Raw genomic sequence first — 27,192 nt, forward strand, 5'->3', positions numbered from 1 at the left:
TACTTGATGAGCAAGGAGGCTGCTTGATTGAGCGATTGGTGCATTTCGGTTTCGCCCGGTTGGAAGCTGGCGTTCAGTCAAGTGACTGCGGGTATTGGACCCCGAGGGTCTGACCTGGAACAGCCAGGCACCCCCGCCGTGGGGTGTTCCCTCCCTGGAGCCTTGTCGCCCGCTCCAGCATCCCCCACCCTCCGCCCCTCTGCCATCTCTCTCTCCCCGCCTCTTGGGTCTCCTTGGGCACCTCCTGCCGCTGTTCAGTTCACGTCCCACCCCAGTCTCTCCTTTTCTAGGTCTCCCCCAGCCCTGCGTGATCCCCCCCGCCGCCCCGCTTCGTGTGCCTCTCATTGATGCCGCTGGCGCCGCGGGGACAGACTGCGCAGCCCGGGAGGCACATTTGAGGCCCTTGTGCTCTTGGCGACAAGGGCGGCGCCTGTCGGGGGCTGCAGGGAGCTGCGAGGATGCAGAGTTAACCCTTATCCCCTCGTTAATACGCAAGACAGTATTGATTGCTTACTGAGCGCCAGCCACCAGGGACGCTGCGGATACAAGTCCTGTCGTTTAAAACCTCATGAAGTCTCATATATTTACCCTTCTTTCCTTTTTTTCTTTTTTAAGCTTTATTGAGGTAGAATTGATCTACAAAATACTGCACGTATTCAGCCTACGCGTCTTGATGAGTTTGGACATATGCTCGTGATGCCCACCGCTGTAAGCAACATGCTAAACATAGCCATCGGCTCGAACGTTTCCTTGTGTTCGTGTGTGTGTGTGTGTGTGTGTGTGTGTGTGTGTGTGTTTTTGTTTTTGGTGATAAGACCATTCAACATGAGATCCCTCCTCTGAATGTATGTTAAAGTGTACATTACCTTATTGTTAACCATATACAGGAGATCTCTAGAACTTACTCCTCTTTGCATAACTGAAATTTAATACCCATTAGGCGACACTTCCCCATTTCCTCCTCCTCATCACCCACAGCCCCTGGCCACCACCATTCTACCCTCTGCTTCTATGAGCTTGACTATTTTAGGCCTCCTATAAGCGTAGTCGTGCAGTCTTTGTCTTTTTGTGAGCGGCTTATTTCACTTAGCATAGCGTCCTCTAGGTTCATCCATGTGGTCGCAAATGGCAGGATTTTCTTCCTTCCAAAGGCTGAATAGTATTCCGTTGTATGTATACACCACTTTTTTAAATTCTTTTTTAAAAATATTTTATTTATTTATTTGACACAGAGAGAGAGAGCACAAGCAGGGGGAGCAGCAGAGAGAGAGTGAGTAGCAGGCTTTCCACTGAGCAGGGAGCCCGATGTGGGGCTCGATCCCAGGTTCCTGGGATCATGACCCGAGCCGAAGGCAGACGCTTAACCGACTGAACCACCCAAGTGCCCCAAAACTACCCGCTTACACCACATTTTCTTTATGCATTCATCTGTCCGTGGACACTTAGGTTGTATCTGTAACTTGGCTACTGTGAGTAATGCTGCAACGAACATGGGAGCGCAGACATCTCTTCAGGATCCTGATTTCGGTTCTTTTGGATAAATACGGAGAAGTGGGATTGCTGGATACAGGGTAGCTCTATTTTTAACTTTTTGAGGAGCCTCCGTACTGTTTTCCAGAGAGACTGCACCAGTTTACATTCCCACCAACAGTGCACGAGGGTTACAACTTCTCCACACCCTCGCTCTGACTTATCTTTTTTTTTAATAATATTCATCCTGACAGGTGTGAAGTGATATCTTATTGTGGCTTTGATTTGCGTTTCGCTGATGATGAGTGACGTTGAGCCGCTTTTGGGCACCTGTTGGCCGTTTGTATGTCTTTAGACAGATGTCTGTTCAAGTCCTGCCCATTTTTACATTGGGTTATTTGAGTTTTTTGCTATTGAATTGTAGGAAACTCTTTTTTTTCCCTAAGATTTTGTTTATTTATTTGAGAGAGAGCAAGAATGAGAGCGAGAGCGAGATGGGCACGAGCTATGGGGGTGGCGAGGGACAGAGAGGGGGAAGCAGACTCCCTGATGAGCCTGCCGACATGGGACTCCATCCCGGGACCTTGAGATCATGACCTGAGCCAAAGGCGGGTGCTTAACTGACTGAGCCACCCAGGTGCCCCCCCCTTTCTTTAAATTCTTATATATTTTCGATATTAACCCCTTGTCAGGTAGATGGTTTGCCAATATGTTCTCCCACTCCACAGGTTGCCTTTCACTCTGTTGATTGTTTCCTTTGTTGTGCAGAAGCTTTTTTGTCCGATGCAGTCCCACTTGTTTATTTTTACTTTTGTTGCCGTGCTTTTGGTGTCAAATCTAGGAAATCGTTGCCAGCACCAATGTCAAGGAGCCTCTCCCCTATGTCTTCTTTAAGGAATCTTGCAGTTTCACATCTTACGTTTAAGCCTTTAATCCATTTTGAGTTGATTTTCATGGGTGGTGTAAGATAGGAGCCTAATTCCATTCTTTCGCATGTGGCATTTATTTCAAAATGAAGAGACTGGCTCAAGGATTTGGCCAAAGTCCCGCAGCTCCTGGCGAAGCCCGGATCAGGAGAGGGTGCCCTGAATATGCAGCAAGTGGTTCTCCTGGGCTGGATGGGGAGGGGATGAGGGAGGACGGAAAGGAGTAAAGCATAGGTTGGGGTCACCCAGGCCCCTTTGCTCCCAGTGAGGTCAACATGGCTCCACGTTGTCCGTCTCTGGGCCTTCCTGGGCAGCCCATGACAAAAACCTTGAGGAACCTGGGCCTGCCAAGGCTGGGGGGTCACAAGGGGCTGATTCCATTGGAGATTGCCATGCCCCTTCCTGGACATCTGCCTGGGGGCACATTCCTAAGAACAGACTTAACTCTTGAAGTTGCTGTTTTTTTACATTCCTTTTTTTTTTTTTTTTACATTTTTACAAAACATGTATGAATCCTTGAACTTGGGGCAGCTGGGTGGCTCAGTTGTTTAAGCACCTGTCTTCAGCTCAGGTCATGATCCTGGAGTCCTGGGATCGAGCCCCGCATCGGGCTCCCTGCTCAGCGGGAAGCCTGCTTCTCCCTCTCCCTCTGCCCTTTCCCCCATTCTCTCTCTCTCTCTCTAGGTCACTCTCTCTCAAATAAATAAATAAATGATCTTTAAGAAAAATCCCTGAACTTAAGAGTATTTCTGCAAGTATTTAAACGTGATGTGAATGATGTCAGTGCGTCCGTTCTTAGGCGATGTGCCTTATTCCTCTCAACATATTTCCTAGAGATTACACCTTTCTTGGTTTTAGTACAAATAACACCCCACAGGTTGTATTATTCATTTTTTAAAGATTTTGTTTATTTATTTGAGAGAGAGAGAGCATGGGTTGGGGGGGGAAGGGCAGAGGAAGAAACAGACTCCCTGCTGAGCAGGGAGCCTGATGTGAGGCTCATCCCAGGACCCTGAGATCACCACCTGAGCCAAAGGCAGATGCTTCACCGACTGAGCCACCCAGGTGTCCCTGTATTATTCATTTCTGAATGGCATGTATTGATTTTTTAAAAGATTTATTTATTGATTTTAGGGAGAGAGAGGGAGAGGGAGATAGCACGAATGGGAGAGACAGAGGGAGAGGGGGAGAAGCAGACTCCATGTGGAGCTCCGAGCCCAAGGTGGGGCTTGATCCCAGGACCCTGAGATCACCACCTGAGCGAAAGTCAGATGCTTAATTGACTGAGCCACCCAGGCGCCCCAGTGGTATGTATTGATTAACAAACATTTTTAAATTGAAAATCAAAGAATCAAATGATCTTTCCTGTATAGTTTGTATGTTTATATCAAATTGAAGAAATTCTTTTTGGGGGGCGCCTGGGTGGCTCAGTCAGTTAAGCGTCTGCCTTTGGCTCAGGTCATGGTCCCAGGGTCCTGGGATCGAGTCCCGCGTTGGGCTCCCTGCTCAGCAGGGAGTCTGCTTCTCCCTCTACCTCTGCCCTATCCACCCCCCCCCCGGCTCATGCTCTCTCTTGCTCTCTCTCTCAAATAAATAAATAAAATCTTAAAAAAAAAATTCTTTTTACTGTAAGTTTTAAAGGTATTCCCCTACAACTTCTACTCTAATTTTTAAAGTTTTGGGTTTTACATTTAGGTTTCAATCCCTCTACAACTGATATGCGTGTAAAATGTGAAGTAAGGATCTATTCCTATGTTTCCCTCTCATATGGAGACCTGATTATCCCAGCTGTTAATTCAGATATCCATTCTTTCCCCACTGATCTGCTGTCTGGCTCTGTCATAAGTCAAATGGCTCTAGACAGTTCTGTTTCTGGGCATTGTCCTTTATTTGGGATGTTTATGTCTCCTTTCAACACTATCACACTGCCTGGGTTACTACATGTTTATAATCTTGAAATCTGTTGGGCAATTTCCCCATCTCGTTCTTTTTTAAGAGTCTGAGGCCGTTACACTTCCATGTAAATTCTAAAGTCTGCTTGCGAAGGTCCTCGGGAAACTTCTGTTCTTTTACATGTTATTTAAATTCCAGTTAGTTGGCATAGAGTAATATTAGTTTCAGGGGTAGAATTGAGTGATTCCTCACTTACGTACAACACCCAGTGCTCGTCACAACACGCGCGCTCCTTAACCCTCATCACCCATTTCACCCACCCCCCCCCCGCCCACCTCCCCTCCAGCAACCCTCAGTGTGTTCTCTATCGTTAAGAGTCTGTTTCCTGGTTTGCCTCTCTTTTTTTTCCCCTCTATAGTCATCTGTTTTGTTTCTTAAATTCCACATGCGATTGAAATCATATGGTGTTTGTCTTTCCCTGACTGACTTATTTCACTTAACCATAATAATAATACACTCTAGATCCATCCACATCATTGCAAATGGCAAGATTTCATCCTTTTTGATGCCTGGGTAATATTCCATCGTATATACATATACATACCACTTCTCCCACTCATCATTCTACTTACCCAAAGGATACAAAAATTATGGAAAGAGCCTGAAATGTCCTCAGGTAAACTTTTTAAGGGTTTGCCTAAAAGTGCGTTGAACGTAAGGTTAAGTTGGTGAGTCTCAGCATCTTACTGGTGTGAAGGCCTGTGGATGAATGTGGTGTTACTCTTCATTTATTTTGGTCTCCTTTTCTGTCTCTCCATAAAACGTCATAATTTGGCCATAAAAGTGGACTCTGGAGACAGTTGCATGAGTCAAGATCCTGACTCTGCTCGGATGTTTGACTGTGGGAAAGTTACTCAACCGTTCAGGGCTATAGCATCATCGTCTACGAATTGGGGATAACACCATTACTTATGTGCTAGGACTGTGTTAAGGATTTGATATGTGTATCATGGACTTGGTATCGTGCGGGGGATGTGGTAGTCGCTATAATTATTTTCATGATTCTTTCCTAGATCTAGTTATAGGTTCTTATATTTTGGACTGCTATGGTAGAAGCTAGTTATTTTTTTATTTTTCATTTTTATTTTATTTATTTATTTGACAGGGAGAGAGAGAGAGAGAGCAAGCACAAGCAGGGGGAGCGGCAGAGGGAGAGGGAGAAACAGCCTCCCCACGAAGCAGGGAGCCTGACATGGGGTTCGATCCCAGGACCCTGGGATCATGACCTGAGCCCAAGGCAGACTCTTAACCGACTGAGTCACCCAGGCACCCCACTATATATATTTTAAATAGACTTTATTTTTTTGGTGAAGTTTTAGGATCATAGTAAAACTGAGGAGAAAGCACAGAGAATTCCCATATATCCCCCTGTCCCCCCCACCCACGCACACACAACCTCTTTCCCTAACAAGACGCCCTCACTGGAGTGGTACATGTTCCAATCAATGAACCTACATGGACACATCATTATCACTCCAAGTCCATCGTTTATATTAGGGTTCACTCTTGGTGTTGTACATTCTGTAGGTTTAGAGAAATGTATAATGACATATATCCACCACTGAATTGAACGACTGTCTTTCAGAGCAGCCGTACCATTTTGCGTTCTCACCAACAATGAATGGAAGTTCCCATTGCTGCACATCTTCTCCAGCATTTGGTGGTGTCAGTGTTCTGGATTTTCACTGTTCTACTAGGTGTGTACTGGTATCTCATTGTATTCATTTGCAGTTCTCTCACGACACGTGATGTGCAGCATGTTTTCATATGCTGATTTGCCATCCATGTCTTCCCTGGTGAGATGTCTGTTCAAGATCTTTTGCCCAGGGGCACCTGGGTGGCTCAGCCTTTAAGCGTCTGCCTTCAGCTCAGGTCGTGATCCCAGGGTCCTGGGATCAAGCCCTGCATCGAGTTCCCTGCTTGGCGGGAAGCCTGCTTCTCCCTCTCACACTTCCCTTGCTTGTGTTCCCTCTCTCGCTGTCTCTGTCAAATAAATAAATAAAATCTTAAAAAAAAGATTTTATTTATTTATTTGACAGAGACAGCCAGCGAGAGAGGGAACACAAACAGGGGGAGTGGGAGAGGAAGAAGCAGGCTCCCAGCGGAGGAGCCCGATGTGGGACTCGATCCCGGAACGCCGGGATCACGCCCTGAGCCGAAGGCAGACGCCTAATGACTGCGCTACCCAGGCGCCCCTAAAATCTTTTTTAAAAAAATCTTTTGCCCATGTTTTAATCAGGATGCTCATTTTCTTATTGAGATTGTATACTTTGGACAGCAGTCCTTTATCAGATACGTTTTTTCCAAATATTTTCTCCCAGTCTGTTGGGGAAGACCATGGAAGAGACATGACTGCCAGTCGACCCGTGAGCAGGACCTGGGCAATTGGAGGCTCCTTACCCCCACCACTGTGCTTAGAATGTGGGCTCCCCTTACCTTTCCTTCTTGCAGAGCCTGCTCCAAGGACACAGCCTTGAGATAGTGATGTGGTGTTGAGACTATGTGCAATGGCATATGAGACCGAACCTACTTAAGGCCTCTGTATAAACTTTTAAGATTTGGTGGGTGGGGGCACCTGAGTGGCTCAGTCGGTTAAGCATCTGCCTACGGCTCAGGTCATGATCCCGGGGTCCTGGGATCGAGCCCCGAGTTGGACTCCTTGCTCATCAGGGAGTCTGCTTCTCCTTCTCTCTCTCCCTCTGCCCCTCCCCACTGCTTGCGTTCTCTCTCTCTCTCAAATAAATAAATAAAGTCTTTAAAAAGAAGATCTGGTGGGTGGGTGTGGGGATCCACTCATTTGCTGCAGCCCAAGACAAACCTGGTATGTAAGCTCCTTTGCTTTATTAAACCTGTCACCTACCAGTCTGGAGTGGCCCACCTCTTTCTTCTGTCACTCTCTGCCCTCCCCATTCGGGGGCCAGTTTCAGATTACACCTGGGAACCTCCCAAGGAGCTTATAAACCAACAGTTGGTGAGCCAGCTCCTTGGGAAGGAGGCTTCCATGAGGTAATCCTGAATTGGCCATTGACCTCTACGTGGGGAGGGGTGGCCCATATGTCAGATGCTGTGGACCGCCACCTGACTACAGGATCACCCCGAAAATGTTGACTGCTTTAAGGGGTTTGTTTGAGGAACTGTGCAGAGCACACGGCAGCAAAGACGGGAAATGCATGGTTGCCACAGTGGGCTGGCCTCTCCTGTGGGCAGATCGGCTGGTCGCCGATGCCCAGCTAAAGACGGAAGCTCAGGTTAGAGTTAGAAGAAGAGCTGAGGTTAGAGAGGGGCGCGTGGTCGTGCGCTGCTCTGCTAGCTTCAGGGCTGGCAGACCAGGTGGGGGAACAGAATAAGCAGTCAGAGGTCTTTTTTTTTTAAGTACTCTCTGCACTCAACATGGGGCTCGAACTCACGACCCCAAGATCGAGAGTCACATGCTGCACCGACTGAGCCCGCCAGGCGCCCCGAGTTAGAGGTCTTATTGCGTGCCGTTTGGCAAAGCTAGGAGAGCCTAACGTGCCTCAGATTACGATCTGGGTACTTGCGGCGAAGCCTGATGAGGACGCTAGGAGGTGGAATCTCTGGGAAAGTTAGGAAAGAGAAGAGGGGGATGTAGTGGTGATTGATGCAGAAATGCACGAAGTGCTCCGTGCCTTCTGACCCCTTGTACCAAGGAAAATTTTAAATAGTAATTACCCCAACACTCTTAGGAGAAAACTTGCATTCTTTCTCTGTCCCAGGAAGCTGTAAATTGTATCATGTCTTTGAAACATAAACACCCCAGGAGATAACAAAAACATTGACCCCAGAGACCAAAGAAAGAAAGGGGAGGCTTTTTAAAATACACTTTGCTGCAGGAGTTCCCTTGCCCAAATTCACTCCAAGCCTCCATAAGGTCACAAATATCAATAAAAAACTTTAGCCGTGTGACTGGGTACCTGATTCGTGGTTAGAGCTTTGGGGTGAGAACTGAATGGATAGAAAGTTGGAGAAGGTCAGGGGCGCCTGGGTGGTTTAGTCAGTGAAGCGTCTGTCTCCGGCTCGGTTCCTGATCCTGGGGTCCTGAGATCGAGCCCCGCATCGGGCTCCCTGCTCAGTGGGGAGCCGGCTTCTCCTGTTCCCTCTGCCGCTCCCCCTGCTTGTGTTCATGCTTTCTGCTAAATAAATAAATAAAATCTTTTTTTAAAAAAAGTTGCAGAAGGTCTGCAGAAAAGGAATATAGAGAAAGGAATTTTATGTGTCGTCAAGCTAAGAGATTGGAATGGACTTATGTAAGTTAAAAAGAAAAAATAAGGAGAGTTTTAACATCAAAATACACTGGTGCCAAATTAGAATTTGATTTTCTCTCTGTTAAGAGGACAAAGTCTTCTTAGATTACTGCCTGTTCTGATTAAGAAATTGTAGGGGCGCCTGGGTAGCTCAGTGGGTTAAGTATCCGATTCTTGGTTTCAGCTCAGGTCATGATCTCAGGGTCATGGAATCGAGCCCCATGTTGGGCTCTGTGCTCAGCGGGGAGTCTGCTTGAAATTCTTTCCCTCTGCCCACCCCCCGCCTCTCCTCACGTGTTCTCTCCCTAAAATAATATAAATAAATAAAATCATTTAAAAAAAGAAACTGTAAACAACTGTAAACAACTTTAATGTAATCTGCTTGAAAAACAAAGATTCTGTTTTGTCTTTTTCTGGTCTTTGATTACTTAAAAAACCGAGTCGTCTCTATTCAAAGAGCTAAGTTTTTTTACAACTATGCAACTTTTTGTATATGTTACTTTTCATGGGAAGCATGTCAAAAAAGGATGCTGAACTTTTTGTAAGGACATATTTGTATGCAATTCCTAAAATCAGATATGTCCTGATACAATTTTTTAAAGATTTTATTTATTGGGGCGCCTGGGTGGCGCAGTCGTTAAGCGTCTGCCTTCGGCTCAGGGCGTGATCCCAGCGTTCTGGGATCGAGCCCCACATCAGGCTTCTCCGCTAGGAGCCTGCTTCTTCCTCTCCCACTCCCCCTACTGTGTTCCCTCTCTCGCTGGCTGTCTCTGTCTGTCAAATAAATAAATTTAAAAAAATCTTAAAAAAAAAGATTTTATTTATTTATTTATTTGACAGAGAGAGAGAGAGCACAAGCAGGGGGAACGGCAGGCAGAGGGAGAAGCAGGCTCCCCGCTGAGCAAGGAGCCCGATGTGGGACTCGAGCCCAGGACCCTGGGATCATGAGAGGAGCCAAAGGCAGACGCCTAACCGCTGAGCCACCCAGGCGCCCCTGTCCTGATAGAGTGTTATCAGTCATAATTTTAAAATGTACGTCACAGAAATACCCAAATTCTTTTGTCAATTGCGTTATCATGAACTCTCATCGGGTCTTTGACCGTGGCCACGGTAGTAGGTTTCTTGTCACTTGCAGAGAGTTATCGTTTTACTCTGATGCTTTGGCAGAAAACATTTTTGCAAAAGTGCTTCATCGTTAAGGAGATTCACGGAAAAGACTTCGACAAGTTTCTGATAACTAAGCTCAATGTGCCTTCATGTGGGAAGGAATAATGAACCTTCCAAGTGCTTCCCCAAGGTTACCCGCACAGCCCCACAATATATCGTGAGATGGTAGCCCGAGACCTGTCCTTGTTCTTCTTCCCCACATCCGTAAAATGGATCTATTACATTGATGATATTATGTTAGCATGTGAAGATTTGCCTCTGCTGCTGGACACCCTGAAGGCTTTGCTGGGGCATCTGAGAGGGAGAGGATGGGCAGTGAACCCACAGAAAATTCAAGGCCCAGACACTGCTGTCAGACTTTGGGTGTCATCTGGTCAAGTAAGACTCATGTTGTCCCTAAAGCTATGATTAATAAGGTGCAAGTCTTTGTAGGGATTTTGGGGTCTGGGAAGATTTTCATTCCACACCTGGCACGGTGACTCCATCCGTTATGCCGCCTGGTGATGAAAGGGCCCACGTGGGACTGGGGATCAGAGCGGTAAGCCACCTTGGAGAAGGCACAAATACTTTCTCAAAAGAGATTAAAGCTCTGGGCATCTCCTGAGCAGGGCGACCATTTGAATTAGATGTGTCTGTGACCCCAGAAGGTTTGGGTCAGGCACTACGGTGCAAACAACAGGAGGGGAGAGGACCCCTAGGATTTTGGTCCCAGCTCTGGAAGGGGGCAGAAACCCCATATACCCCACAGCGCAGCAGCTCCTAGCAGGGTACACAGTGCTGCTCCAGGGAGAACCCCTCACACGGCAGCCAGTGCAGCAGCCAATGGGCTGGGCTCCGAGTGCTTTGGCCGGCGATCACTCTTGAGCCCCACCCCCTCCGTTAACTCCTTGCCCTGACCGTTGGGCTCTTCTAAAGGGATTAATTCTACATCTTGGGCAATGGAAAGCCAAGGGGTAAATAATCATAAATAAGCCCTCGTGGGGTCAGGATGTATGTGAAAAGACGTTCGAGTTTGCCTGTAAGAGCCTAAAACAGCCCTTCCTTTTTCATGGCACAGACACCCCGCTGGCAACGAGAAAGCTGGGGCCCTAAGCACGGGTATGAGCCCCAGCTACTGACCCTTCAGTGGATACGGCAGGTCAGGTGCATAGAAAGAGTGGCCACCCCGGTGCCCCAGTAGGTTGGCGTGTTGCCAAGGACGCCAGATTGCCCTTGAAGTACGGTGACTTGCTTAACGCAGCAATGTGTCCCGTGTGCTCTAAGCAACACCCAAGGCAACTACCAAAAGAATCTGGGGCCATCACTGGAGTTCCCAGCCAGTGAGGGATTGGCAAATTGATGATATTGGGTCCCCCCCACCCCAAATAAGATGCCTTGTTTGTGTGGACGCTGCATCTGGCCCAACCCACGTTTCCCCCTGTTGCCAGGCAAACCAGACTACCATCATTAGGGGACTAAAAAAAAAAAAACGAAACAAAACTATGTAAAGATACCATGATTGACTAAACAGTATCGGGGGTCCCGTTTCAAAAGTTATGACATTGAGGGGCGTCTGGGGGGCTCAGTCGGTGAAGCGTCTGCCTTCAGCTCAGGTCATGATCCCGGGGTCCTGGGATTGAGACCCGCATCGGGCTCCCTGCTCAGCAGGGAGTCTGCTTCTCCCTCTGCCCCTCCCCCTGGCCCATGCTCCCTCTCTCTCTCTCACATAAATAAATAAATAAATAAATAAATAAATAAATAAATAAATAAAATCTTAAAAAAAAAAAAAGTTGTGTGCTGTACTGACTGAGCCAGCCAGGCGTCTCATGCCCCCTTTTAATCACTGCCTTCTGTCCCCACAACCATCACCCCTAACCAGGAAACCACTAATCTGATTTCTGTTACCATAGATTAGCTTGCGTCTTATATACATGGAATCATACAATATGTATTCTTTGTTGTGTGACTTCTTTCATGCAGCAGTATTATTTTGAAATTCATCAATGCCATTGTGTGTATCAATATCCATTCTTTGTGTTGCTGAGCACTGTTCCATTGTATGCTCTCCCACTGTTTGTTTATTCACTCATCTGTTGATGGGCATTTGGGTCATTTCCAGTTTTTGTCTGTTACGAATAAAGCTGCTATGAACATTTGTATACCAAGGAGTATATAATCGTTTTTTGCTCTGATCATTCAAGTAAGACCTTGCATTTGAAGGATGCTATCGAGTTTATTTACACCATCTATGCCAACACCACGCACAAGTATTTTCTGTTGAAGTGTTTTATGATGTTACAGATCAAGTTCAGAAACCTTTTACAAACAGCTTGGGGCGCCTGGCTGGCTCAGTCGGAAGAGCATGCGACTTTTGATCTCGGGTCATGAGTTCAAGACCCTCATGGGGTGTAGAGATTACTTAAATAAATAAACTTAAAAAAAAGAAACCTTTTACAAATGGCTCATATTTGAAAGTCACTGAAGTCAATAACATATAAGAGTGTTTTTTGGTTTTTTGTTTATTTTAATAAACTATTTTTTAAATATTTTATTTATTTATTTGACAGAGAGGGAAAGAGAGAGAAAGAGCACAAGTAGGGGGAGCAGCAGGCAGAAGGAGAGGGAGAAGCAGGATCCCCGCAAACACTTAACCGACTGAGCCACCCAGGCGCCCCTGTTTTTGTTTTCTAAATTTTTTTTAAAGATTTTATTTATTTATTTATTTGAGAGAGAGAAAGAGAGAGAGAGAGAACAGGAGTGGGGGGAGGAGCAGAAGGAGAGGGTGAAGCAGCCTCCCCCCTGAGCCCAGAGCCTGACATGGGGCTCGGTCCCTGAGATCATGACCTGAGCCCAAGGCAGACGCTTAACCCACTGAGCCACCCAGGCATCCCATAAGAGTATTTTTGAAGTTAGGTATGGTAGAGGTGATAGAATCACTCCCAAGGCTCTGGGGCACTGAGCTCTTGATTTTTCATACATCTCTCAGTACTTCATTTAAAACTTTATTCATCAAATAATTATTGGAAAGCTACTCTGTATTAGGCACTGTTCTAGGTAGTTAAATACATAGCAGCAAGCAAGTCAGACAGAGTCTGCTTTCCCGTGGATCCAACATACCCATGAAAGGTAGCTGTTGTTGGAATTTTTGATAAATTTATATGAATCCTTATACCTGTGGGTTCCTGAACATTCTGTTCTTGACCCTTTGTTTTTTTCTCTACCTGCTTTCCTCGGGCAATCGCGTCCTTGCTCCTTGTTTTACACTTCAGCCTACATGCTTCTCACTACCAAATGTAGTCTCCAGCTCTGATCTCGCTCCTGCCTGACCTCTGGGAATGTCCCATAGATCTTTCAAGTCCAGTAAATCGAGAATGATCTTGTCGCCTTACAGCCCAACCCCCTCTGCTCCCTTCCCCATGCTCCTCTGATACTAACACCCAGATAACCCTGAAATTCTTCCTTCACATTTCAAAAATCAGCAAGACTTGTGGATCTTACATCCACAGGTGAATTCTGTTCTAGTCCCTCCCTTTTTGTCTGTCCCTCCATGGGTCTAGTTCAAGTCCTAGGCTGCTAATTTATCTCCCCCTTTGTTATGGGCTGGATTGTGTCCCTGGAAAATTCACACGTTGAAGCCCTAACCCCCAGTACCTCAGAATGTGACAGTATTTGGAGATAGGGTCTTTACAGAGATAATCAAGTTTCTTTTTCTTTTCTTTTTTTTTTTTTTAAGTTTATTTATCTTTTTAGGACTCTCTACACCCAACATGGGGTTTGAACTCTCGACCCTGAGATCAAGAGTCTCATGTTCTTCCGACTAAGCCAGCCAGGCTTCCCAACCTGCCCCCCGCCCCGAGGGGGGCGGTAATCAAGTTTAAATGAGGCCGTTAGGGGACTCCTGCATGGCTCAGTGGGTTAAGCCTCTGCCTTCGGCTCAGGTCATGATCTCAGGGTCCTGGGATCGAGCCCTGCATCAGGCTCTGGGCTCAGAGGGGAGCCTACTTCTCCCCCTGCCTCCCCCCTCCCACCCCGTGCTCTCTCTCTCTCTCAAGTAAATAAATACAATCTTTAAAAAAATGAGGTTAGTATCTAATCCAATATGATGTCCTTATAGAAAGGGGACATTTGGACACAGAGACACGCATAGAGGGAGAACACCGTGGGAAGATAACGGCAGAGTTTGGGGCGATGCTTCCACAAACCAAAGAACACCACAGATCGCCAGCAAGCCACCAGATATTAGGCAAGAGGCATAGAAGAGATTCTTGCTCACAACCTCGGAAGGCAGCAATCCTGCTGACGCCTTGATGGACTTCCAGCCTCCGGAAGTGAGACAATACATTTCTGTTGCCAGGCCACCCAGAGCGTTACAGCAGCCCTAGCAAACTAACAGGCCCTTCTATTTGGGCTCCCTCTCCTGTTTATGCTCAACACTGCAGCCAAGGGAATCGGATCTCAAGACAAATACTCCCCCATCATTCTCCTGCTAAAAGCCTTCCAATAGCTCTTCCTCCTCTCCAAAAGTGGCCCAAGCTCCTTTAAGGAGAGCTCAAGGCCATTCATATTCTGCCCCCTCTTAGCCCCAACTGCCTCATGGGTCAAGCCCTCCTGCCCTCCGACCTCAGCCCTCAGCTGGTGGGCTCTTCTCTACCTAGTGTTTCTTTGTGCTCCTGGGCCTTTATTCCTGCTGTCCTTTCTGTCTGTGAATTCCTCCGTGTTTTCTTCTATTGGTTCTTCTTTTTTTTCTTTTTAAAGATTTTATTTGACAGAGAGAGAGAGAGAGAGCACAAGCAGGGGAACAGCAGGCAGAGGGAGAGGGAGAAGCGGGCTCCCCACTGAGCAGGAAGCCCAACGTGGGGCTCAATCCCAGAGTCCTGGGATCATGACCTGGGCCGAATGCAGACGCTTAACCCACTGAGCCACCCAGGTGCCCTGGTTCCTTCTTACTTTGTCAGTACCTGGCTCCAGTATTTTCTTTCAGGGGCACGTGCTCCCCTTCCCTGTGCCTGATGCAAACCTTTATCGTATTACAGTATTAAAATGATCTCGTTAGGGGCGCCTGGGTGGCACAGCGGTTAAGCATCTGCCTTCGGCTCAGGGCGTGATCCCGGCGATCTGGGATCGAGCCCCACATCAGGCTCTTCTGCTATGAGCCTGCTTCTTCCTCTCCCACTCCCCCTGCTTGTGTTCCCTCTCTCGCTGGCTGTCTCTATCTCTGTCGAATAAATAAATAAAATCTTTAAAAATAAATAAATAAAATGATCTCGTTAGGAGCCCTGTTTTCCCATGACGCGTGTCATCTGAAGGGTCAGGCATGTGTTGGCTTCGTGTCTATACCATAGTGGCCTTGCACCATTCCTAAATGACACAATGTAGGAACTCATTAAAAGTTAATTTCGCAGAATTTTAAAAAGATACCAGGAGATACCCCAAATGTAAAGAGCCAAAGGGCGTGATCAAAGAAACAAGTATTGGGCTATGAGAAAATATTCATCTTACGAGTGAAAAGAGAAATGAAAATGACCACCACCAGAAAACAATCGTTTTCAAATGTCAACATAGCATTAATTAGAAATAATGATATTTGGGGCTGAAGATGGAATAAACTGCAGGCCGGGAGTATAAAACAACTCCCTTAGAAAGAAAAGAATATTCTCTTGGCAGGTAGATAAGAAACCTTAAGGGAGGTTATGCCCTTGGGCCTGGTAATCCTTCCATGGCCATTGAGCGAAGGGAAAAATGGAAACACAGGAAAATCTTTCCACGTGCAAGCAGTTTGCTCCTACTTTTCCTAGCAACAGTGGCGCTCGTGTCCTAGCCTGGCCCTGGGCCACCCCGACCCGGGGCCTCAGGCGCAGAGAAACTGAGCTGTTCCTTCCCTGTGATTCTGACAGCTGGAGGGCAGAGCCCCAGAGACAGGTATGGGACTGAGCCCTGGGACAGGACCGAGCCTGAGAGCCTGACCCGGGGGCAAAGGAGCGGAGCTCAGGGTGACTGCTGCAGAGCGGATGACCCAGAGAGGGACTGTCTTGTCTGTGGGCCATGCGGAGAGCACCTGGAATGGGAATCAGACCAAATGGTGCCTCAGCCTTCTCCGTTAGACAGTGGGCCAGGGAATATATGTGGGGTAGTGGGGGGAACTTTTCTTTTTGGTTGTGGGGAGCTGAGTAGGGAAGAACTGAGGAGAAAGGCCCAGGATGAAGTGGCTCGTGTTGGCACACCAAGCCAACTGTACCAGTAAGAGCTAGGGAAGGGCCCCAAGTACCAGTCTGCCCCGGGGCTGTGGGGGCCCATATGCACACTCTCGAGGTGGGCAGGAAGGCCCAGAGCTGGTTACAATGGAGAGGTTTCTGGCAGACACGGGGGGGGGGGGTCAGACCCAAGTCTCCTAGTTCTGCGGAGCTATGAACTCTGGGTATAGCAGCACCAGAAGCTTTTAGTCGGATGGGACTTGCCGTCCTTCCAGCCTGGGGCAATCTGCTCCACGATGGGAGAAGGAAGCCACTGATTTATGGGGACTCTTCTCCTTGCAGAGACAGCTGGCTTCCAGGAGCGGGTTCTCTGAGTGGGCATGTCCTGAGTTTGCGGCCTTAATCCCCCGACTACCCCAGACAAGACCAGACTGTTCCCATGGCAGTTCTCACCTGTGTTCTCCTCAGAGGCCGCAGCTGCCTGCAGCATGAGACACTGACGCCATCCGACTGTCAGCAGGAGGACTGCCAGCCCCCTGAAGATCGGACTGCTCTTTTTGCTGGAGGAAGCTTCTGGAACAAGTCACAGTGACCTGCCACGGAGCAAACACTGAGTACATGACGTTAAAGAACTGTCTGTGGTCCCAGAATGTTTTTAAATGTAATAAAATCACATTAAATTATATTTCAGTACCCAAAAAAAATGTCTCTGGGATATGTGCCATCATTTTTCAGGGGAAGTTGCCCTGGACCGGAAGGTGTGTGTGGTGGGGGTAGTGGGGGTGGGTGGGGGGATTATGACAGGTCTCAGGCCATCTCTGTCACTCCCTGTACTTACAGTTCACTGAAGAGACGCTGAGGTCACTGAAGCATCATGGGCGAATCCAGAAGGAGAGCTGGTCTAGAGGTCCAAGAGCCTCCCTCAGCTTCCCTCTCCTCTGACGACCCCCTGAAAGATCTCCCCTCCCTTTGTCTTCCCTCCTCTCCCTCTTTCTCTTTCCCTCCCTCCTTCCCTCCCTCCCTCCTTTCCTCTCTTTCTCCTCTTTCTCTCTCTCTCCTCCCCACCTTTCTTCATTCCCTCCACCCTTTGACGCTAGATCTCATTCTTTCTCGTCTATCCCTTCCTCCTATCCATCCATCCATCCATCCATCCATCCTCCTTCCTTCCCTCCTTCTGTCCTTTCTAAATGAAAGGTTACAGCACTCCTTATGCCCCGCAGATAGCTCTAGGTTGCATTGCTGTGTGAAAGGCCATGGTTGGGTCGAGATGACAACACTTGAGTTCTGGGATATTACAGCCTTCGCCTCCTGTTTCTTGACATCCACGTCGCTCCCCATGTTGTAAAACCTCAGGCCCAAGTGAGACTTCTTCTGGGAAGAGTAGGGGGCTGGTTGGTTGAATTCAAGAGGGACAGGTGGTTGGTTAGGGGGCTGCCAAGGAAGGACGAGGAGCCACAGACACAGGACGATGGGAATCAGAGAAGGTCCAGGAGAGCAGGCAGAGCCCCCCCCCCCCCATGGCAACGCCCACCCTTGGATGGAGCCCTGAATGGCAGAAGGCAAATCACATCACTAGCTTGGAAAGAGGCTGCTTGGGAAGGCGGTGTGGGCCTGGCTAACTGGGTCATCTCCTGCACTACTTCACTTGAGAAATCCTTCCCAGAGCTGAAGAGAACATGGCGTCCCTCTGGAAGCTCGCCATTGTCAGGAGCCAGAACAAGGCCTTCCTCCTGGCCTACACCCACGGAAAGCACCCACGGGGTCTGCTTTCTCACAGAACTCGTCCCAGGGAGAGGGAGGGCGGCAGCCCAGCCCTTATTTGATGCCTATTATACGCCAGGCACCGTGCTGGCTGCTTTTCTCTTCGCCCTACCTGATCCCAAGCTCACAGGAAGCTTGCCAGGGGAGTGTGTGTAACTGCCTCCCCACACTTCCTGTCTGAATTCCTTCGCCCCTCCCCACCTGGGTTACGATTCGTATTTCCCAAACTGTTCTCTTTGCTTCCAGACTTTTGTTTTGTTCTGTGTATTTGTCTTTATAGACCGAGTTACAACATTTCAAACTTTATTCAAACACACCAATGGTGGCCAAGAGCCCTGACGAGTGACAGGCATGGCACCCAGCGCCTGGACCCAAGACCATGAGGGAGCCCGTGAGCGCCTATCAGTCCCTGCCCCTTCTGTACTGCTACTCTTTCCTCTCTGGCACCTGTTGTCACCTTTGAGACTGATTGAACATGTACAGGAAACCAAGTGGCTTTCAGGGAGCTTGGGCTGCACCCCATTACCGAGAAGTACCTCAGGTTCTGAGCAAAAACAGCAGCTGGAGATGCCAACTTGCTTCCTTCCTGCACCTGGCCCGCCACATCTCCGGCCCTGTGGCTACTCAGGTCCTGGCTGGGGCTGGGACTCCGACGGAGGAAAAGACGGGAAGACACTCTCCACTAGGAAGCCGGAGAGATTATGTCACGGATTAAGATAATCCTCCCATACCTACCGGCAGAACTCTGGGTAGTTCCCAGCCTTTTCTGGGGGGAGGAAATCCTTAATTTATATTTTAAAAGTAAACTCTACGCCCAACCCAGGGCTCGAACTAATGACCCCTGAAATCAAGAGTCACACGCTCTACCGACTGAGTCAGCCAGGCGCCCCTTTCTGGTGGGGGGGAAGAGGTGGGGAGGGAGGAAGTCTTTAAGGACAGAATGCCAATTTTATTCACAAATGGCTTGGGTCAAATACTTTCACAGAAATCCTAGCAAATGACTCATCGGCAGATTCCCGGCGCCTTGGAATATTTAAAGGTTGTCATTGGCTATTTTTTTTTCACCAAGTGTTAATGTTTGCTTTTTCCTTTCAAAGAGTATTAAAACCATTGACTGTGTTATCAGAATGATAGTTGACTATCCGCAAAAAAGAATCCACATAAACCCACTTACAATCTGTAAGTTGCCTTGGGACAGAACCAATACAGAGTTTGCAATACCCTGAAAAAAGGAAAACAAAATAAAACAAAAAGTTGTCATTGGGGGTGGCAGCAAGAGGGGAAACTTGGTGAAAACCAGTCCCCGAAAGGCAGAAAAATGATCTATTTTTGTTGGTCAGGAGGCTGAGTTCAAGCCCAACACCAGTCCTAGCCCCCACCCCCACCCCCGCCGCTTCCAGTCTTGCTCCCCCAGACACCCCCCCCCACACACACACCGCCAGGGGTCAGCCTGCCCAACCCAAGTCCAACTCACTTCCTCTCCTCCCGCTGTCCTCTGTGTTCTGGCTACTGCCCGCCTCGCCCACCTCCCCTGCAGTGGGGCAGCCTTCGTTGTGTAAGCAGGAACCTAGGGCCACAGGATCCCTGCTTCCTTTGCCAAGAGACCCCAGCCTTGCTTTGTCTGCTTGGCAAATACCGGCTCACTGCTCACAGCTTAGTTCTGAGGGGACTTCTTGGGAGTCGCATTTTCTGCACCCCGCTCCCCCAGTTCTTCCTAGCTTCCCCTGCACGAGCTCCCTGACGGCAGCTGGCTCTGATAGCATCTTCCCTCCTTCCTCCTCTGAGCTCCTTCTTATTCTGCTTTGCCTCTCAAGCACCTGGGAGCTCTACAAACCCTTGGTGAATATGTGGATAGGAGAGCATGGGGCGGGGGGCCGGGTAGCGCAGTCGTTAAGCGTCTGCCTTCGGCTCAGGGCGTGATCCCGGCGCTGCGGTATCGAGTCCCACATCGGGCTCCTCCGCTGGGAGCCTGCTTCTTCCTCTCCCACTCCCCTGCTGTGTTCCCTCTCTCGCTGGCTGTCTCTCTGTCAAATAAATAAATAAAATCTTTTTAAAAAAGAAGAAGAAGAAGAAGAAGAAGAAGAAGAACATAGGGGAAAAGGTGTGGCGATCCTGCGTCTTTGTAAGTATCTAAGCTCGGGGCTCTTTGTAGACACTCTAAGTGTCTAAGCTCTGAGCTCTAAGCCGTGCGAGTGAATCAGTGTGCAGGCAGGAATCACTGGGCTCTAGTGTTTGCAACTCTCTTCCTCCACCAGGCGGCCCTCCTGGTGGACTGGCTCTGCTTGGGAGGTCTGTGGGGTCCCTGGGGTTGGCAGCTGGGTGGGTTCTGGAATCGAGCTTCATGTCTGACTGCTGGGAATCATCCCCTGCCTGCAAACCATGCTTAGATAGCTTGGGTCAGGCCATCCAATCCCTGGTCTGGGACAGCAGAAGGGATAACCCTGGTCCAAACACAGGAACCGCAGAGAGGCACGTAAATTGGGATTCCGGGTGCGATGGGATGCTACTTGAACCTCAGTTGGGGAGACTTGACCCTGGGTTTGTGGAGGGTCACTAAGGTGCCTTCTGGCCCCACGTGGGATTAACTCAGCTTGGAGGCTGGACCATGAGAAGTGGGGGGGGGGGGCAGCTGGAATTCGAGGCTTTTCTGAATCAGGGATAGGGAAGTGTCAATCCCTGGCAGTTTGAGCTCTCGAGATCTACAAAAGGGGTGGAAAGGTGGCTGCCTCCTGTCCCCCCAAGCCCCCTCCACCTGTTCCTGAACAGTTGTCCTGCTGTCTTAAAGTGCCTGGAAATGGGGCATTTCCAGGGTCCCAGGGCCAAGAAGCAGTGACAAAAATTCTTTGACCAAACTCTACTCAGCTCCCCTGAACTTTTCAACTAGGTCTCGGTCTTTTGACTTATGTGTTCATTTCTGCATTGTCCAATTTTAGCAAGACTCCTGCTAAGTCCGTGTAGCCAGAATCCCCCCTATCAGATCGCCCTCAATATATGATCAGGTTCCTTATCCTCCACCAGCCCTGCCCAGTGATGTGGGATCACCCCAGCCTGCCCTCAGCAAGAATCCTCATAGGTCAGTTTAGCCAGAATCCCCCCGACCGCTGACATTTCTTCTTAGTAATGTTCCATCCACAGATACACCCCCTCCCTGCTCCTTGGCTCTACATTCCCACGTGCCCAAGCTGTATTCAGAATTGAGCCCTGTTCTATACTGAAATTTCTTTTCCCCTATTGCAATAGTCCTGAATCAAATCTGTTTTCACCACTCTAACTACCATCCCGCTCTGGTTTTTCTTTGACAATGGCACGTCCCGGCCCCTGACACCCCAGGCCTGGGGCTTTCCTGTCCGATTTCCTCTGCCCGAAGAGGGGCCTGCAGGGGGGCGCGGCTGTGCAGCCCCCCCTCCCCCGCAGCCGGGTCCGGTCCCTTCCAGCACCTCCACCCGGGACCACAGAGACTGACAGAGCAGGATCTGCAAGGAGGGGCCCTGGCCCTGGCAGCTAGGGGCGACAGCTCACGACCAGCCGCAAGGCCCAGAGGGGACCTGGCCCCGGGCCGAGTCGCCAGCCGGCGCGTCCATTCCCCGGGGTCTAACGGCAGCAGCCAGGTCCGTAAGGGGCTCCTCGGGCTGGGACCCCCGCATTATCTACAAGCGGACGGCTGGAGAGAGACGAGGGAGGGAGGGGTGAGGCCGAAAGCTCTAGCAAAATGGAGGGAGCGGCGGCGAAAGGGAGAGGAGGAAGAGCAGCCGCCCCTTCCAGGTTTACAGCGAGACCGGCAGGGGGCGCCAGAGACCGCCGAGGCCAAGGCCAAGTGCCACTGCGGCAAAGGCGCCCGCCCCGTTCTCCGCAGTGTGGAGGGCTGGCCTCCGCCGACGGAGTCCGGCCGCTCCGCCCCGTTCCGCAGCCTCGGCCCGGTGACGGCCGTGCTCGCTCCCGGCTCCGCTCCCCGGGACCAGGGTTCCGAACGGGAAGCAACAGCCCTCCGCCCTTCGTCTTCCCTCTCCTCCCCCGCCTCCTCCATCTTCTCCTCCATCTTCTCGCCCATCTTCTCCTCCATCTTCTCGCCCCTGTTCACCTGCCTTCGCTAGAGAGATGGTGGATAAATAGGGGTGTGTGTGTGTGTGTGTGTGTGTGTACAGGTATCTAACCAGGCTTTCTTCGTAAAAAGGGAAACATTTGAAATCACAGCTGGAGAGTAATAAATTAAGGAAACCAGGGTAGACGGTCTCTCTAAAGATACTATGAAACCATTTAAAATATTGTTTCCCAAGGCGATGTACGCAACATCACCGGAAAATGATCTGTCGTGCAATATTAAAGCAAAAAAGTGCAAAAATATACGTGGGTCCCCGTGTAAAAAAAAAAGTTAACTACACGAAGAAAAGGAATGACAACAAATATGAATAATGGTTTTCTGGAGGTAGAGTAATGCTTTTCCAGACCTTTCACGTTTATAGAGTATGTATGAATTTGTACTGAAATAAAAGGAAGCCTTCTCTTTGCAAATGGAGGAAGCAAGCTGCATCAGGGCTGTGGCTGGGCAGGAGGGGGAGCCTGGGCAGGGCGTGAGTTGGACACCGGGTCTCCTGAGCAAAACCGTGGCTGCTGTCCTCCAGACCCTGGGGACTACCCCTACACATGTCTGAAACCTGCAGTTCTTTGCTCCCCTTCCTTTGTGCCCAGGTATCTCATCCTTAAGATCCCCCCCAACACACACATGCACGCACGCACGCTCGCACCCAAACCCACCCCCACAAACCCAGAATCTTACTCTTCAGGCTTCTGGAAGTAATCGCCTGCTAACAATTGTCTGCTCAAAATATTTTCAAACTCTTTTCATTGGTCTAATGAACGGAAGAAGTCTATCCACGTCCGGCATTAAAAGCACTTCGGCCCTGATTTGCAATTTCCCTGGAACTGAATTTTCCCCAGAGGTATACGTGTCAGACAAAAGAGGCAGCTCGCTGTTCCCAAATCCTCCTCACCTCGCTGACGGTGCTCAGGGCCATCCAGCCCCCGAGCCCAGGCCCAGAGCCCTAATGGGGAGTTCAGGGCACCTGGAAGTGTGGCCTTGGCCCCAGGGAGGATGGGATTGAAGTAAAAAGACAAACAGGTAACTCGTGCTGGGGACACATCTGATGCTCAATACATCTTCGTGGAATAAATAATGCATTCAATGCCCACCAGTGTAAGTGGAAATATTGGCAAACAGAAGAAAGGTTTTAAAATACGCATTTAGGGGCGCCTGGGTGGCACAGCAGTTAAGCGTCTGCCTTCGGCTCAGGGCGTGATCCTGGCGTTACGGGATCGAGCCCCACATCAGGCTCCTCTGCTGGGAGCCTGCTTCTTCCTCTCCCACTTCCCCTGCTTGTGTTCCCTCTCTCGCTGGCTGTCTCTCTCTCTCTCTGTCAAATAAATAAATAAATAAAATCTTTAAAAAAAAATAAATAAAATACGCATTTAATTTCCAAGCGTAGAATACACTTTATAGTCATTTTCAGGCCCTACCCAAGCCCCTTCAAAGTAATTTTCACTGAGTCTTTTGGGCCCAGGATGGCAGGTAAGGAATCTCAATGCGGCCCTGACCTACGGCTTCCCACGCAGGTACAGGAGGACAAACTTGGCATCTTCTGTCTGGATATGAAGGGGCTCTGTGTCTTCCGCCGTCCTGTCCGAACTCACTGGGAGAGGCAAAGAGCCGTCTCACGCTGTGAAGGGGATCTGATTTACAGCTCTGGCTACGGTGGAGCTGAGACACAGCTCCTCACTGAGCTGTGGCGACAGCCGCCTTTTTGCCCAAAGCACACCTGCCTGCTAGGCAGGGGCTCCCTGCGGGATGGGGCAGACGTGGCTGCAAAAGAAACCGGGGAAAGTAGTTTGAGAAACGGGACCCACCCCTATTCAACCCCCCCACTCCCCTTCCCCCTAGTCCCACCCTCTCTTCCCGTGTTCTCTGCACCTGACGTGTCCCTTCTCTCCCAACTTGTCACCATGACTGGAATAAATGGAGGGATGAGTCAGGACCTGGCAGCGATGGAGGCGCTGGGGGGGGGGAGGGGCTGGTCCTCCTGCCCTAACACGTCCCGTCCCGTTACAAATCTGGCCCACAAATCTGGCCCCTGTCTTCCGCTGCTGGACAGGTGTCGGGGGGAGGGGACTGATGCACTGAGAGTCGAGAGTCAAGAGTCGACACTGGTCATTTTCTCTCCCCCTCGCAACTTTCTTTGGCTGTTATTTCTGCTTTATGTTCCAGATCGACCTGACATTCTGCCCCACTACCCCAGCCACCCTCGCAGGACCTCTGTCCCCACCCCCTTCACGGCACATCAAATTCTGATCCACAGTATTATTAGGATGTGATATATGTATGTGTGTGTGTGTGTGTGTGTGTGTGTGTGTGTGTGTGTCAGAAACAACACATGGTGTTTCTCTAATTGTCAAAATTAAGGTTGAAATGACATTTTTGAGGGGCGCCAGGGTGGCTCAGTCGGTTAAGCCTCCGACACTTGATTTTGGCTCAGGTTGTGATCTCAGGGTGGTGAGATGGAGCCCTGTGCCAGGCTCTGCGCTGGGTGTGGAGTCTGCTTAGGATTCTCTCTCTCTCCCTCTCCCTCTGCTCCTACCCCCTCTCCCTCTTTAAAAAATAAAAAGAAAAAGAAAGAAATGGCCTTTTTTGGGGCGCCTGCGTAGTGCAGTCGTTAAGCGTCTGCCTTTGGCTCAGGGCGTGATCCTGGCGTTCTGGGATCGAGCCCCACATCAGGCTCTTCCGCTGGGAGCCTGCTTCTTCCTCTCCCACTCCCCCTGCTTGTGTTCCCTCTCTCGCTGGCTGTCTCTATGTCAAATAAATAAATAAAATCTTAAAAAAAAAAAAGAAAGAAATGGCCTTTTTGAGTCCCATCTATTTAAGAGAAGGAATCCAACATGAATCTGATCCTTGTTATACCCTTCTCTATTCTTGTTTTTTTATTGTTTTAAATTAATCTAGGGGTTATGGCTCACATAATTATCAGTGTGCTATTTTATATAATGAGCTTTTAAAAATATTTTCTAAAGATTTTATTTATTTGAGAGAGAAAGAGTGAGAGAGAGATCACAAGGGGGAGGGGGTGTAGAGGGGCAGAGGCAGAAGAGAGAAGCAGACTCCCCTCTGAGCAGGGAGCCCGAACGTGGGATCGTGACCTGAACCGAAGGCAGACGCTTCACCGACTGAGCCACCGAGGTGCCCCTATATAATCATCTTTTGATCGTATCTTGACATTCAGTTTTATAACTGGATTTAGAATTTTATAAACCATGATTATGTGTAACCAGCTTCAAGCTTCACTGGCCAGGCCCTGCCAGGACCAGCACTTTGTGCAACAGGAATATAATGCAAACCACATGAGTAACTTTAAATTTTCTTGCGGCCACTTTATAAAATGTAAAAGGATCCAAGTGAAATCGATTTAAAGAATGTATCTCATTTAACCCAATATATCCTAAGTCAGATCATTTCGACATGCAATGGGCATGAGAATATTAATGAGATATCGTACATTCCTTTTACACACTCGATCATTGAAATCCCACATGTATTTCACACTTCTCAATTCTTGTGGCTAGCAACTCCCGTTCTGGACAGTGCGAGTCTATGAATTCTCCATCCCTTTGTAGGTAGGATAAGGAATCAAATGAATTTAATTTGAAGATGAAATTCTAGACTGTCGTTTTCAATTATGTCATGTTAGGGAGTCGGCACAGCCGGTCACAGTCAAAATACTTGCAATTTTCCTTATTTCATGGATTCTGCGTGTTGAAACAGAAAGAAGAGTAGAAGAGATTTATGAACTTTGTCAACCATATCTAATTGTTTTATTACTCATTTTAAAAATGATGACCATTTATTAAGCCCTCACCTCATGCCAGCTCATGTGTGTTTTATGGGCCTTCTGGAAGCACCCTGTTAAGCACATGGGGCTCTGGAGGCCGACTGCCTATGGATTAATCTTGATTTGATCCTTTATTAGCTGTGTTCCTTTGAATAAGGACATTGAATAAGGGCAATCCTGTTTTCTCAGGATTTTCTCAGGATAATAATGCCTAATGCATGGTTGCTGTGAGGATTAAAGGAGGTAATTCTCGTTAAGACCTTATTCCATTGGGGCGCCTGGGTGGCTCAGTCGGTTACGCATCTGCCTTCAGCTCAGGTCATGGTCCCGGGGTCCTAGGATCGAGCCCCATGTCAGTCTCCCTCTGCCCTTCCCCCCTCCAGCTCGTGCTTGCCTCTCTGTCAAATAAATAAATGAATAGAATCTTAAAAAAAAAAAAAAGACCTTACCCCATTGCCTGGCTCATAGGAGCTCCTCAGTGAATGTTCACCTGCTACTCAAGCCTTATGACAATCATGTTTATTTTAGAGGTAAGGAAACTGGGGTTAAGTGGCTTTCCCGGGGTTATGGGAGCTGTTAGACGATGATGGAACCGGTCTTTAAGCCTTTGTTACCCTGCCCAAGAATCCAGGGTTTTAACGCCCACAGTACTCCCTTCCCTGTCTCCACTCTCATCGTCAGCTTCATAAGCCGAGAAATCGGTGGCATATGATTTGGAATCTATTCCATACAGAGGATTCTTATGGGATTTTAAGGCAACAATAAAGATAAGTAATTGCAGAACCTTTGGGGAGCAACTTACTCCAGAAATTAAATAAAACAATTACATATAAGTCATTTTTATTGGTGGCACTTTGGGGTACATTTTTTTTTCTAAACGTGAACAGCCATACAACGTTTTCTATTCGTAGATCATTGTCTGCTAATTACAAACATTCAGAGTAAACAGAAAAACAGAAAGCGTTTTTAAAAGGAATTTGTATTCCCACTACCGCAGTAAAATCGCCAGGCTTCTTTTTTCTATGTATTCGTTAGGCCAACCACAGAGAAACAGACCAATGGTACAGGTACATATAGAGATGGAACTGGAGAGATGAGTGTGTGTGTGTGTGTGTACGTGTGCGTGTGCGTGTGCGCACGCACACACGCACGCATGACACTGACCTGATCGGGCTTGGAGTTATATTAAGCAGCAGAGGATGCTGGAAGCTAGAGGGTTAGCTTGGGATGGGCAGCTGATGGGAATGGGAGGGCAAGACCATTTGGGTCTGGCTGGGGAGCACGTGGCGCTTGAGATCCCCACGTGCACTTTACTATCTGGGGACATCAGGTCCCTGTGGAGTGACCGGCGCTTCATGTGTTCACATTCCCAGTTCCTGGCAGGGCGCCCTTGGCTCTATCTGTCTCTCTCCCCTCCCCACTCCAAACCATCAGCTGGTCCTTAAGGGTTCCGGGTTTTCAGATCCAGGGTACACACACGCTCTTGTGGCTGCTTACCCCTGTCCACACATTTGCCGTTTTCTTAGACCCTTCAAATCACCCAGTTTGAGGGTGCCATCTGGTTTCTGCCAGGACCCTGACTGGCAGGATAGAAATATCCTAAATGTATTTT

Source organism: Ursus americanus, chromosome X (genome assembly GCF_024610735.1).
Source record: "Ursus americanus isolate L20-20 chromosome X, mUrsAme1.1.p, whole genome shotgun sequence".
NCBI classification, from domain to species: Eukaryota; Metazoa; Chordata; class Mammalia; order Carnivora; family Ursidae; genus Ursus; species Ursus americanus.